Raw genomic sequence first — 15,108 nt, 5'->3', positions numbered from 1 at the left:
TATAGACTTGCAAGATAGGATCAAGAACACTCATATATTGATGAAAATATAATAGGTTCAGATCTGAAGTCATGGCACTCGGGCCCTAGTGACAAGCATTAAGCATAGCAAAGTCATAGCAACATCAATCTCAGAACATAGTGGATACTAGGGATCAAACCCTAACAAAACTAACTCGATTACATGATAGATCCCATCCAACCCATCACCGTCCAGCAAGCCTACGATGGAATTACTCACACGCGGCGGTGAGCATCATGAAATTGGTGATGGAGGATGGTTGATGATGACGATGGCGACGGATTCCCCTCTCCGGAGCCCCGAACGAACTCCAGACCAGCCCTCCCGAGAGGTTTTAGGGCTTGGCGGCGGCTCCGTATCGTAAAACGCGATGAATTCTTCAGGAGGTAGGGGGCGCGCCCCCCACCCTCATGGACAGGTGGTGGGCCCCTTGGCCTTCATCTTTTGCAGGTATTTTTTATACTAGTTGACCCGTTGTGCCAAATGGCGCAGAGACCCACTAAAGCCATGTTGCCGATGAAAATGGTTTCATTTTGCATGGACATATTTGATATTGGTAGTAGAAAGCTCATGTGTTAAACCATGCTATACTGAAAATATGGTTATGTGTTTGAAAATATTCGATATGTGAATCCATGTTCAAACTGAAAAGAGAATCCATGGTTTAGTTGTTTTAGTTGCGAGCAAGCACATATGGTAACAAATTTAACTCCACGCAGAGCCCCATTTGAAACCATGTGCGCGTTGAAAATATTGCATTTTTCAGTAACATTATGTTTGAGAAAGTGCAAGTACCATCTCAACTTGAAGTGTTTTGAAAATATTTAACTTGTAAAATAAGTAGGTTTTAGCAACCACTTAGGTACTAATTCAAACCCTCGAAGACGAAAAATGAAGTATACTTTATATTTGAAAATATATACTTCAACATGCATATTTTGTTATCTTATTCGAATAACATGGAGTGTTTTGAAACAATTTGTGTTTCTTTAATATCTTTCAAGTTTTAGAAATCATCCGGGTGCATGGTAAGAATTAGCTAAAAATGCGCCATACGAACACCATTTTCAACTATTTATGCATATGATAGTCACATAGACAAATAAAAGAGGTCACTGTCATAGTTAAAATGTAAGGAAAGGTCTGAATGAACAAGCTCTTCTAGGAGCTTGAATTATATTGTTTTTTGAACAACGGGATTTTATTAAAATCAGCAGCACTTTACAGAAAGAAGTGTGAAAGGATTCACGAAAAGATCAGAGGGGATATCTCTGCCCGGACAAAGTCCTACATCCTGACATAGACACCTAGGAGTTTGAATTTGATAGTTCCAATAGAAACACTTGCTACAGATAAATAACTTTTAGTAAGGAAACGTCTGAACGAACATGCTCTTGTCGGCAAGTTATTATCGATCTTACATCGGCTTCCCTCCTTCCACTTGTCCCAGATCACCTTTTAAGTTTTGTCTTGACTACAAAAATAATTTGAGAACCCTTGCATAAGAAACAAATGAAATCAAGAGAACAAATATACAACTGGAAGACAACATCTTCTTATCAGAAAAAATTTACAAGAAACAAATGAAAACATGACAGTTCGAATCAGAAATAAAACCGACTATAACTAAAAAAACTAATGTGGCATGAACAAACAAAGCAAAGGACAATGCAAATGCCTAATATTGTCAAGGTATACAGCGGAACATGTAGTATAAAGCATCAATTTGACATAGTACTACCCTGACACGGAAAATCATAGTGCTTTTTTCAGAATATAGTGAAGGATTAAATGATTACTATGTTGATTTGATCTGTCTTGCCTTATCAAAAACAGAGGGCAAAGCAAATACACATGCCAGACAAGGAACAGATGGTTGCCATTCCTTAAAACAGAAAATCTCAACCTTTAGAAATGACAGCCTGCCTTTCCTCCTGTCATCATCATGTCAATTAATTCACAGTAAAGAAAGTTATGCACATGCATATCATGGAAATCTTGTGATGGTGCAACAATTATGTATGTATATTAGGGACATGGTAGATTACTCTTTGTAAGCAATGATAGCAGGCAAAAACCGCGCTCTTCTAATTTTGAAGCGGAAGGTTGCCCATCTGGATCCAGTGAGTGATGCACCATAGAGAGGGCACTTGTAGTGCTTCAAGAGTAATTTTTCAGCATCAGCAGCGAACATTAGGAATATCACCTGCATTGCTTGCCATACCAAAGTTAAGAAGAAAAGAACTATGATTCCCACTTAAAATCCAAAGTACCCCCAAGGATAAAAATGCATATCCATACCAAAGTTCACTGGAATGCAGTTGTAAAAATTTGTGGGATTACTATTTATGTGTTGGTTTGCTTGTCATGATTGTCCTCTCATTTAGCTAGCTGCCTACTCAGTCCTTCCATAATAGCAAATTAATCGTACGTCCTTTGATTCAAGTATAAACAAAATAGTAGTCTGGTTCTTTTGTTAATACATATGAAAAACCCATGGAAGCATAACTGAACATAATATAAAAGCCTATAAGGTTCAAAATAACCCATAATTTGATTAATATATAGATACTGGAAGCTGAAGTACTCTAAATAACAGAACATCTACAAGTAAGAACAAAAGATCTCAATCAGTTTTGGCTTCCGAACTCACATAACTAAATATGTAAGATATGGAGAAAGGGAACCGACCATCATGAAGAAATGCATCAGGTATATTAGTAGTCCACAATTGTAATGTGTATCAGGTCCTTTCTAACGCTGCTTTCTAAGCTATCTGGACATGGTATTTTAGATATATGAAATTATATGAGTAAAATTTATCTGATTCCTAACCACGTATCAACTGGGCGTTGAATAGAGAAAGGGATTTAAGAAATGGAGATACCTGTCTGCTGAATAGCGGGCATTTGACCGGCAGGCAAACAACACGAATATTGAGCAGGTTAACAGGGGCACAACTAGTTGCTCGCAGCTCTTATTTGCTTCAGATTTATTTCCACCAATATGCCTCATCAATCATCACGGCGCATACATGTATGAGAACAAATTTGAAACAAGATTGTGCCATGGTCAGAACCTAGATGATGCAAGCGTATGGAAAAAAACCAAGGACGGCTACATAGACTCAATCGGAGCATGATCAGAACCTGGACCCCCGATTTCTTTGCTTTGAAAGCAAACATATTATGGATGAACTATGAGGACTAAACAGAAGTTTTTTGCATCGGATTGTAGTTAAACAAAATGATTATAGACGACTTGCTATTACACCCAGCTATAAAAAATGAAAAAGGAGAGGTCTACAGGAAAAGGAAATGTAATGTGTCAATAGAAACTCAAACTAAAAGCTGCACGCAAGATGAACCATGCCTCTAAAAATTCTTCAACCACATTAGGCAGGAAGTAGCCCACCAAACAATGAAGGCGTGCAACAGACCAGCGACATTTATTCATGGAAACACTAAGCGGCTTCCAAGAAGATATATTAAAGTGACTATCATGTAGCCCCATCAATTGCATGTATAGTTTGACTTGAAGTACCTAAGAACAACATGAATTAATCTCAAGAAAGTTTGACTTGAAGTACCTAAGAACAATATGAATAAATCTCAAGAAATTTTGGCAAACTATGAGCTGAAGATGCAGATTTTAGTTTCCGTAAATGACCGAGATGCATCTGTAGCTCCAACATAAAAGAAGTACAACCAACCATATAGATTTGAGAATACGGTACTTGTCAAGGATAAATGGGGGCTAACACATCTAGCACCAAGTCTGAATCAACATAACGCTTATCAGGTTTCTTGAGCATCTAATTAAGGGAGCAAAAAAAAGAACAAATTCTATGTGAAAACGCTATTAATGCCTTTAGGGAAATGCTTCTTCGTGTATCATATATGGTAGTTTGATAAAAAAAAGAAAGAAAACAATATAGCAAATTAACATATAATTATGTTTATCAAAAAGGCAGAAGATAATCCTTGAACTATAACTGGTGTAAAGCTCATCACCAATGTGAAGTATTAACAGGCAATAGCAGCCTTATTATATTAGGAAGGAAGTAAAGTGTGAGACCCTGGGTTGTTTTATTTAACTACATAAGAAAAGCTACAGGTAGGCCTGCCATTCTTGTAAGCGCCACTAATTGTGAGGATACATGTGTATAGTCACACGATTGAAACAGTGAAAAGAACAGAAAACCGACCAAAGACACTTTCCAGAATGCAACAGATGAAAATATCGTCTAGGAAACAAACATGATTAGTACAACATCACCTCATTCAAAACCATTTAAACAATGGTTTGGTCCAGCAGAAATTCATAAAAATGTAATGTGTACCTGAGAAAATGCGACCATTAGGATGAGTTCTGGAAGTCCAATTTCCACACACTTGTCTACCTGTATTTCATCATGTATCTTTTATTCACTCTTCGAAGAGGGAAAATAAGCAGGCAATGGAGGAAAACCAACTGCTGGAAAGCCAAGTTTATAAAGCCCAAATCCAACACCGATCAGTACCTGCAGAACAACAGGGAGTAGACAAACAAACACTACCTATCAGGTGAAGAGAACAAAGAGGAATAGAAAAAGGGAAAACTAATAAACTGGATCAGATTCACTATGTAGCATTTAACAATTAATCTGGATCATGGGACCTGCGAGGCAGCTTGTCTATTTCTAAGTATAATCCTACTTCTTACTTTAGATTACAAACCTCAAGATTGCAAACAGTAACCTTACTTGTGTCAAAAAATAAAGGTACGCCATCTTCATCACCTGAGATGGGAAGACATCTTTCATGGCAACTCATGTTATATATATGTTCGTACCTGCAAAATCAAGAGATGTGCATGGTTCAGATTTCCTAGGAGACGATCAAAACCACATGTAGGCATAGCACCGAGCATAACATGCCTCAACCACAGCAACCGTCGATGAACAGCAAGAATAACAACCATGCAGATATATGTTATTTCCTTGATTAGAGCAGCTAACCTTCAATCACCTGCAAGAGAACCATTAAAAACTGCGCCCACAGTAGAACACCTTGCAGATTTAGTATTTCACAACTGATGAAACTATCAAAATTTAAAATATATTGTTTGCTTAACCCACTTCAGATAGCGCCAAGCATATATACTAAGGTATGCCAGATGTATTAGCAGATGGAGACACACTCACCACCAAGCATTCTCATAGTGACATAATTACTGAGAAAGTCCATGCACTGCAAGAACAACATGCTCACACTAGCACAGAAAGAATGCCAGCCTTTCATGTACGATACCAGGAAAAGGTTGTAACTATTTTGCCTTTAGGTATATCATTAAGTATGAACTGAATATGTGTGTCTACTAAGCTCTAGGTAAACTTGCACGCATCTGCTACTCCACCCAGGCTTAATTCATCCTAGCAAAATCACATCACGAGCAAAAGAACGATTTGCAACTAACATTTCAAATCGAGATTTGTCCATCGAGCAGTCCCAAAATATATAAATAGAGCAGTTTCTAATTCAGATTGACTAAAACACATCTAGATGAAAAATAACTATGTCACATCTAAGTCATCCACCACACATCTAATAGCTATAAGATTCGTGTCATTTAGTACTTGCCCACGTACGAGTGCGGCTGTATTGACGCACGCGTTGTTGGTCAGCTGGTGCAACCGCACCGTCTCCTTTTGCCTTTTTTTTTCTCCGCTGGTGGGCTTCATTTGTGCCGTTTCCTGCATGGGCCATAGGTTGTAGGCTACAGGCTTGGCTTTACTTTGTTTGTTCTTTTTGCTGGAGTTTTTGTTTGTTTTATTTTTATATTTTTTAGAAAATGCACATCTAGATTGAAAATAACTATTCTCTCCGTTTCAAAATAAGTGTCTTGACCTTAGTACAACTTTACACTAGAGTTAGTACAAAGTTGAGACACTTATTTTGGGACAGACAGAGTATGAGATATCTAACTCGCACATCACACAATCAAAATAATGGATTTTGTGTCGACACATATGTGTCTACATACATCCGCGTGTTGTCGTTGTTATTTCTTTTTTGCCATTTTTTTGTCCTGGCATGGTATGTGCCACATCTAGTGAGTTGTAGTATCATTGTTGTTCTTTTTGCTAGTGTAGACCTCATGTTGTGCCTGGCCGCGTTGCGGTTGTCTTTGTGTTTTTTATGTCATTTATTTTTTTTCTTTCTTTTTATAAGAGATGTCAAGCAAATGATGATGCAATGAGTGTCTTGTCTCCACCTTAGAAATACTCACCAATTGCAAGTCCAACCTCAACATGCAACTGGGGTTGATCCATTTTTTCGGCTCGGTTGCAGGTCCATCCTTGATACGCAACTAAGGGGGCAACTCATTTTGCCTCAGTTGCATGTCCACCCTTGACATGCAACTGAGTCCCTTCTTTTGTCCTAGTTGCAAGTCCTATATCGACATGCAACTTTAGGGATTGGCCCTTTTTGTCCCAATTGCATCTCCACCTTCGACATGCAATTGGGCCCGATCCTTTTTTGTGTCCTAGTTGCAAGTTAACCCTCGACACGCACCTGGGGAGGCCGACCCATCTTGTCCCAATCATATGTTCAGCCCAACATGCAAATGAACCCGCCTCATTTTTTGTCCTGGTTACAAGTCCATCTTTGATACGCAACTGGACATGGCATACTGTTTTGTCCTAGTTGCAAGTCCATCCTCGACATGCAACATTAGGGGTCGACCATTTTTTGTCCTAGTTGCATGTCCACCTCTGACATGCAACTGGGCCCGATCTTTTTTTTGACCTAGTTGCAAGTTCACCCTCGATATGCAACTGGGGAGGCCGAGCCATCTTGTCCCAGTTGTAAGTCCATCCTCAACAGGCAAATGGACCCGCCTTATTTTTTGTCCTAATTGCAAGTCCATCATTGATACGCAACCGGGCACGACCCATTTTTTGTCCTAATTGCAAGTCCACCTACACCCTGCAACTGGAATGTCTGACCCATTTTTTGTCCCCGTTGCAAGTACACCCCTGATATGCAACTAGAGCCCATCTTTGTTTCTCTTCAAGTTGCAAGTCCATACTCGACATGCAACTGGGGAGGCCGACCATCTTGTCTCAGTTGCAAGTTGACCCTCAACATGCAAATGGACCCGCCATATTTCTTGTCCTAGTTGCAAGTCCCCCTTCGATATGCAACCGGACATGATCCATTTTTTGTCCTAATTGCAAGTCCATCCACATCCTGTAACTGGGATGCCTGACCCATTTTTGTCCCAGTCGCAAGTGGATATGCAACTGGGGCCCACCTTTTTTTCCTCTCCAAGTTGCAAGTCCATCCTCGACATGCAACTGGGGAGGCCGACCCATCTTGTCCTAGTTGTAAGTCCACCCTCAACATGCAAAATGGACCCGCCTTATTTCTTATCCTAGTTGCAAGTCCACCTTTGATACGCAACCGGGCATGGTCCATTTTTTGTCCTAGTTGCGAGTCCACCTACACCCTGCAACTGGGATGTCTAACCTATTTTTGTCTCAATTGCAAGTCGAGCCCCTCTATGCAACTAGGGACCACCTTTTTTTCTCTCGAAGTTGCAAGTCCACTCCGGACATGCAACTGGGGGCAACCAAAAATTCCCCTATTTGCAACTCCAGTTTCGATACGCAACTGGGGGTCCGACCCATTTTTATCCCAGCTGCAAGTTTATCCACAACATTCGACTGAGGGATCGACCATTTTTGTCCCAGCTACAATCCCCCCCCCCCCGCCGCCTTTTTTCTTGTTCCAACTGCAAGTCCACCATTAACGCGTAACTAGGGCCCAACCCATTTTTGGTTCTACCTGCATGTCGAACTACACCCCTGACATGCAATTGGGGTCAACTTTTTTTTGTCTGAGCTGCAAGTCCACCCTCAATACGAAACTAGGGGCCTGACCGATTTTCCCGAGTTATAACTCTACACTGCCGCAAAAAAAGAGAGTTATAACTCTACACTCAATATGATACGCAACTGAGGGGTGACCCATTTTTGTCCCAGATGCAAGTCCACCCTAACACGCAACTGGGGGCCGGTGTTTTTTGTCCCAGATGAAACTCGACCCTAGACATGTATCTGGGAGTCGCATTTTTCTTGAATATTTCTTACAAATTCGTGACCATTTTGTGAACATTTTTAAATTCACAATGGGTTGGAATTGGTAAATATTTGTAAATTGATACTTACTGTAAAAAAATCTCAAACATTTATATATACATAAAAAATCCAGGAACATTTTTCACGTTCACAAACGGGGAAAGCTGACCTGAAGGGGCGTTGACCCACGTTGGTCAAACCTAAAGGAAACGTGCATGGTGCATGCGCCAGGAGACTGTCGTTTATTGGGTAACTTGTACTACTAATCCAGTTAAGCCCAGCATGTTAACCGAGCTTAGCTCGGGTGGCAACCAGTGTGGGTTCAATCCCAGTCTAGAAGAATAATGGAAGGATTTTCCGCTAATGTTAACGTTCACGTCAAAGGCCCAGCCCAAAGTGACAACAAACAACGAACATGAGGTGGAACGGGATTTAGAAATGCTCTAAAAATGTTAAATGTTTTTTAAAAAGGTTAGATGTGACATAATTATGTCTCATCTAGATGTGTCCTAGACGCACCTTTTTTAATTACCCACCTGAATGTTTCGAGTTGTGCCGGAATCCATGGGTATAGCACAAGCTGCAGGTGTCGTCGCCCACCCACTGAGGCCGCGGTCTGTCACCCACCCGCTGATGCCGGCGTCCGCTGCACCACAAGGAAGAGGTGGACTGCAGCCTCCCATGCATCACGCCCAAGCCCCAGCCTCCTGGCAGCTCTCGATCCAGGAGCGGATCGAGCCGCCGTCAACCCTGTCCCGTCAGCCGCAGCACTTCCGTCTCCTCTTTCCTCTCTTTCTCCCTCATCTCCTTCTTTCACTCCCCTGCTGAGCAAAGACATCCACCCGGCCTTCTACCCGGCACACATCCGAGAGGTTCGTGCAGCGGCAGCTAACGAGAGGGAGAGGATGGACGGGGAGGGAGGGGACCGGCGGCTGTGGTGAAGCGGGAGGGAGGAGGCAGGAGGAGGGAGAGGCGCGGGAGGGAGGAGGCAGGAGGAGGAAGAGGCGCGGGAGGGAGGAGGTAGGAGGAGGGAGAGGCGCGGGAGGGAGGTCGGCGAGGAAGGCGGAGCTCAGGCGGAGGTGTAAAGGAGGCGGCTGCGAGCGAGGAGAGGGTGCAGCGGGAGGGAAGAAGGAGCGAGGCCGTGCGGCGGCTGGGGGATCGGGGGAAAGGAGGCTAGGGTTCGCCTGGTGTGGATGCGATTGGGCAAGGAGCCGTGGCGTGCGAGCAGCGGATTGGGCAAAATCGCTTTTGCACATGGGCGCTGCTGACCCAACCAATGAAAGCGTGAGATGAGCCCACCAGTCATTGCACAGAAAAATAACTGTAAGGTGAAAAACGATTTTACCAAGTATGAAGATCCAATGGCTCAGGCGTGCCAGAAAGGCAAATTGGATGGCCGACAAAGCTCCAATCGGGGAGCCTTGTGGAGGTGAGTTGGCTAGCCTTTTTATAGTTTTAAATTTTCCAAAAAGTTGCTCCGTGAAGTTTCAGGTCATTCCAAAAACGTTTGTTTTTGTACATAAATAACATCATGATAATTCTGCTAAAAACATCGTCAGTCTGGGTTAGTTTCATTCAAATCATGCAAGTTAGAGTCCAAAATAAGGGTAAAAGTGTTTGGAAAAGTAGATACGATAGAGACGTATCAACTCCCCCAAGCTTAAACTTTTGCTTGTCCTCAAGCAATTCAGTTGACAAACTAAAAGTGATAAAGAAAAAATTTTACAAACTCTGTTTGCTCTTGTTGTTGTAAATATGTAAAGCCAACATTCAAATTTTAAGCAAAGATTATAATTAACCACACTCGCAATAACGCTTAGGTCTTAAGTTTACTCATATCAATAGCATAATCAACTAGCGAGCAATAATAATAAATCTCGGATGACAACACTTTCTCAAAACAATCATAATATGATATAACAAGGTGGTATCTCGCTAGCCCTTTCTGAGACCGCAAAACATAAATGCAGAGCACCTTTAAAGACCAAGGACTGGCTAGACATCGTAATTTATGGTAAAAGAGATCCAGTCAAGTCATACTCAATGTAAACTAACAGTAATGAATGCAAATGACAACGGTGCTCTCCAACTGGTGCTTTTTAATAAGAGGATGATGACTCGGCATAAAAGTAAATAGATAGGCCCTTCGCAGAGGGAAGTAGGGATTTGTAGAGGTGCCAGAGCTCGGTTTTGAAATAGAGGTGAATAATATTTTGAGCGGTATACTTTTATTGTCAACATAACAACCAAGAGATGGCGATATCTTTCATACTACACACATTATAGGCGGTTCCCAAACAGAATGATAAAGTTTATACCCCCCCTTCCACCAACAAGCATCAATCCATGGCTTGCTCGAAACAACGAGTGCCTCCAACTAACAAGAGTCTCAGGGGGAGTTTTGTTTGCAATTATTTTGATTTAGTTTGCATAAAGCATGGGACTGGGCATCCCGGTGACCAGCCATTTATCTCGTGAGTGAGGAGCGGAGTCCACTCCTCTTGAGAATAACCCGCCTAACATGGAAGATACAGACATCCCTAGTTGATACATGAGCTATTCGAGCATACAAAGCAAGATATTTATTTGAAGGTTTAGAGTTTGGCACATACAAATTTACTTGTAACGGCAGGTAGATACCGTATATAGGTAGGTATAGTGGACTCATGTGGAATAACTTTGGGGTTTAAGGAGTTGGATGCACAAGCAGTATTCCCGCTTAGTACAGGTGAACGCTAGCAAAAGACTGGGAAGCGACCAGCTAGAGAGCGACAACAGTCATGAACATGCATTAAAATTAATCAACACCGAATACAAGCATGAGTAGGATATAATCCACCATGAACATAAATATCGTGAAGGCTATGTTGATCTTGTTTCAACTACATGCGTGAACATGCGCAAGTCAAGTCACTTAAATCATTCAGAGGAGAATACCACCCTATCATACCACATCACAACCATTTTAATAGCATGTTGGCACGCAAGGTAAACCATTATAAGCTCCTAGCTAATCAAGCATGGCACAAGAACTATGATCTCTAGTTATCATTGCAAACATGTTTATTCATAATAGGTTGAATCAGGAACGATGAAGTAATCATATTTACAAAAATAAGAGAGGTCGAGTTCATACCAGCTTTTCTCATCTCCGTAAGTTCATTATATAATCATCATTATTGCCTTTCACTTGCACGACCGAACGATGTGGATAATAATAATAGTGCACGTGCATTGGACTAAGCTGGAATCTGCAAGCATTCAATAAACAGGAGAAGACAAGGCAATATGGGCTCTTTTGTCAGATCAACAATAATGCATATAAGAACCACTTCAACAATTTAATTATGGTCTTCTCCTATCGACCCCCAAAGAAAAGAAAAGAAATAAAACTATTTACACGGGAGAGCTCCCAACAAGTAAAAGAAGAACAGAAAATCTTTTTGGGTTTTGTTTTTAATTACTACTACAAGCATGGAAAGTAAACTAATTAAAAGATACAACTAATTTTTTTTGTTTTTCTTAAGGTTTATCAAACACACAAGAAGAAAGCATAAAAAGAAAATTAAACTAGCATGGATGATACAATGAAAAAGTATGAGCACCGATATCTATCAATGAGTGTGTGAACATAAATGTAATGTCGGTGAGAAATACGTACTCCCCCAAGTTTAGGCTTTTGGCCTAAGTTGGTCTATGACCACGGCTGACCTGGCAGATATCCATAATAGTAGTTGGGGTCGTACTGTGATACAGCGGCTATCGCCTGCTGAGTTACAGCGTGGCGACGAGCGGCCTCCGCTCTCCTCTCGTACTCATCTGCCTCCTCTCTAGTAATAGTATATCTTCCTTTTGCCTGATGATCAAATAAGGCAGGAGCAGTGAGAGTAATATGGACAGCACGACGTCTGCCAAAGATTAGTCGATACTGGAGAGGTGATTCATTCCTCTCGACAAACTTGGTGGTGAACCATAGCATTAAAGTCTAGGTAAGCAGGAGGTAATTCAATATCATCTTCGCGCATGGCTATACCAAGAAAATTAGCTATGCGGGTTGCATAAATTCCTCCAAAGAAATCTCCATTAAATCTATTAAGATGCAACCTACGTGCAACAATGGCTCCCAAATTATAAGATTTATCTCCTAACACAGCACTCCCAAGAATACTGAGATCGGGGACACACATGTGACATACCTCATCTTTACCATTAATGCATCTACCTATGAAGAGAGCAAAATAATGTATGGCAGGAAAGTGAATGCTCCCTATGGTGGCTTGTGTTATATCTCTAGATTCTCCCACAGTTATACTAGCAAGAAAATCTCTAAATTCAGATTTGCGAGGATCCCTTATACTACCCCATTGTGGAAGTTTGCAAGCAGTGGTAAAGTCCTCTAAGTCCATAGTGTAAGAATTTTCATAAAGATCAAATAGGATAGTTGGAGAATTACGTGAAGTTGAAAATTCAAACCTTCTCACAAAGGTACCGGTGAGGTTGTAATACTGACTGCACTTCTTTTCCTCGAAGCTCACAAGATCGGCGCTACGCAAATATGCGTTGAATTCTTTTTTAATTCCTGCTCGATCCATAAAATTTTCAGAAGGCCACTCACAAGGACGCACTGGAGCGTCTCTTGGTGGCTCTTCATAAGCATCACGCATTGCAAGTCTGGGTCCTTGCTTCCTTGAGGAACCACCTTGGAACATTTTCCTAAGCATTTTTCTTCCTCTGAAAAATTCTGAATTTTTTTAGTAACTTCAAAATAAAAGTAAACCAAACTCAATAATATTAATAGCAACTACTCCTACAAGTGCCTAGAGCCTATATCATGCATCAAAACTACTTTTGACCATATAAATTTGACATGCAAGCTCAAGAACAGGGTCACCTAAGCAGTAAAAATTTGCAATTAATAAAGCACTAGAACAAAAACTAATTGGACCAATGGAGGAGTCACATACCAAGGAACAATCTCCCCAAGCAGTTTTGTGAGAGGTGCTTTGAGCAAGGAGATCGAAAATGGTAGCAAGATGAGCTAGAACTCGTGCTTGAGCTGGATATTCGTATTTGTGGGAGGAAGAAGAAGTGTGTGGGTGCAGGAATAAGTGGAGGAGGGCCATCGTGGGCCCACGAGGCAGGGGGACGCGCCCTCCACCCTCGTGGGCAGGTGGTTGACCCCTCTGTTGTGTTCTCAGTGCCAAATATTCTCAAATATTTCAAAAAAATCATATTTAAATTTCAGGGCATTTGGAGAACTTTTATTTTCGGGGTATTTTTATATTGTACGGATAATCAGATAACAGATAGAAAAATGCTATTTTTATTTTATTTAATATAAATAACAGAAAGTAAAAGGAGGGTACAGCAGGTTGTGCCTTCTAGTTTCATCCATCTCATGATCATCAAAAGGAATCCACTAATAAGGTTGATCAAGTCTTGTTAATGAACTCATTTCGAATAACCTGGAACCGGAGAAATTTCGAATATGTTACCTCAACGGGGATATGCACATCCCCAATAATAAGAATATCATATTTCTTCTTGACAGTAGGAAGAGGAAATTCAAAACCTCCAAATATAATCGATGGAATTTTTCCAATAGAATTGATACTGTGAACTTGAGGTTGTTTCCTCTGAAAGTGTACCGTGTGCTCATTACCATTAACATGAAAAGTGACATTGCCTTTAGTGCAATCAATAACAGCCCCTCCAGTATTCAAAAAGGGTCTTCCAGGAATAATAGACATACTATCGTCCTCGGGAATATCAAGAATAACAAAGTCCGTTAAAATAGTAATGTTTGCAACTACAACAGGCACATCCTCACAAATACCGACAGGTATAGCAGTTGATTTATCAGCCATTTGCAAAGATATTTCAGTAGGTGTCAACTTATTCAAATCAAGTCTACGATATAAAGAGAGAGGCATAACACTAACACCGGCTCCAAGATCACATAAAGCAGTTTTAACATAGTTTCTTTTAATAGAGCATGGTATAGTGGGTACTCCTGTATCTCCAAGTTTCTTTGGTATTCCACCCTTAAAAATATAATTAGCAAGCATGGTGGAAATTGCAGCTTCTAGTATCTTTCTTTTATTTGTAACAATATCTTTCATATACTTAGCATACGGATTCATTTTGAGCATATCAGTTAATCGCATACGCAAAAAGATAGGTCTAATCATTTCAGCAAAACGCTCAAAATCCTCGTCATCCTTTTTCTTGGATGGTTTGGGAGGAAAAGGCATGGGTTTCTGAACCCATGGTTCTCTTTCTTTACCATGTTAGCAACAAAGTATTTTCATAACGTTGATTCTTTGATTGTGGGTTATCAAGATCAACAGCAGGTTCAATTTCTACATCATTATCATTACTAGGTTGAGCATCATCATGAACATTATCATCAACATTATTACTAGTTTCAGGTTCATTACCAGATTGAGTTTCAGCATCAGAAATAGAAATATCATTTGGATTCTCAGGTGGTTCAATAACAGGTTCACTAGAAGCATGCAAAGTCCTATCATTTTTCTTTTTCTTCCTTTTAGAAGGACTAGGTGCATCTATATTATTTCTCTGAGAATCTTGCTCAATTCTCTTAGGGTGGCCTTCAGGATACAAAGGTTCCTTAGTCATTCTACCAGTTCTAGTAGCCACTCTAACAGCATTATCATTATCCTTACTATTCAATTCATTGAGCAAATCATTTTGAGCTTTAAGTACTTGTTCTACTTGAGTGGTAACCATAGAAGCATGTTTACTAATAAGTTTAAGTTCACCTTTAACATTGGCCATATAATCACCAAAGTGTTCAAGCATATTTGAATTGTATTTCAATTGTCTACCGAAATAAGCATTAAAGTCTTATTGCTTAGCCATAAATTTATCAAACTCATCTAAGAATGGGCTAGCAAACTTAGTAAATGGGATTTCAGCTTTATCATATCTATAGAGAG

General features: G+C 40.5%; 2 long non-coding RNA genes across 3 annotated transcripts; both read right to left on the bottom strand.

Moving 5' to 3' along the window:
* Positions 1-1,165: 1,165 nt before the first annotated feature.
* On the bottom strand, positions 1,166-4,251 carry LOC119301624. 2 transcript variants are annotated; one of them, XR_005147126.1, is made up of 3 exons: positions 2,909-4,251; positions 2,070-2,227; positions 1,166-1,495 (listed from the first exon to the last, which is right to left on the bottom strand). It is a non-coding gene; the product is annotated as an uncharacterized LOC119301624 (long non-coding RNA). The 2 variants fall into 2 exon arrangements; XR_005147125.1 differs by having other exon boundaries at positions 2,070-4,251.
* A 40-nt stretch (positions 4,252-4,291) lies between these two features.
* LOC119297366 lies at positions 4,292-9,081 on the bottom strand. The gene is made up of 3 exons (XR_005145638.1): positions 8,683-9,081; positions 4,766-4,854; positions 4,292-4,543 (listed from the first exon to the last, which is right to left on the bottom strand). It is a non-coding gene; the product is annotated as an uncharacterized LOC119297366 (long non-coding RNA).
* Between the last annotated feature and the right edge of the window lie 6,027 nt (positions 9,082-15,108).

This window comes from Triticum dicoccoides, chromosome 5A (genome assembly GCF_002162155.2).
Source record: "Triticum dicoccoides isolate Atlit2015 ecotype Zavitan chromosome 5A, WEW_v2.0, whole genome shotgun sequence".
Taxonomy (NCBI): Eukaryota; Viridiplantae; Streptophyta; class Magnoliopsida; order Poales; family Poaceae; genus Triticum; species Triticum dicoccoides.
Note: the sequence above shows the minus strand (reverse complement) of the source record. Positions and strands in the feature narration are given on the sequence as shown.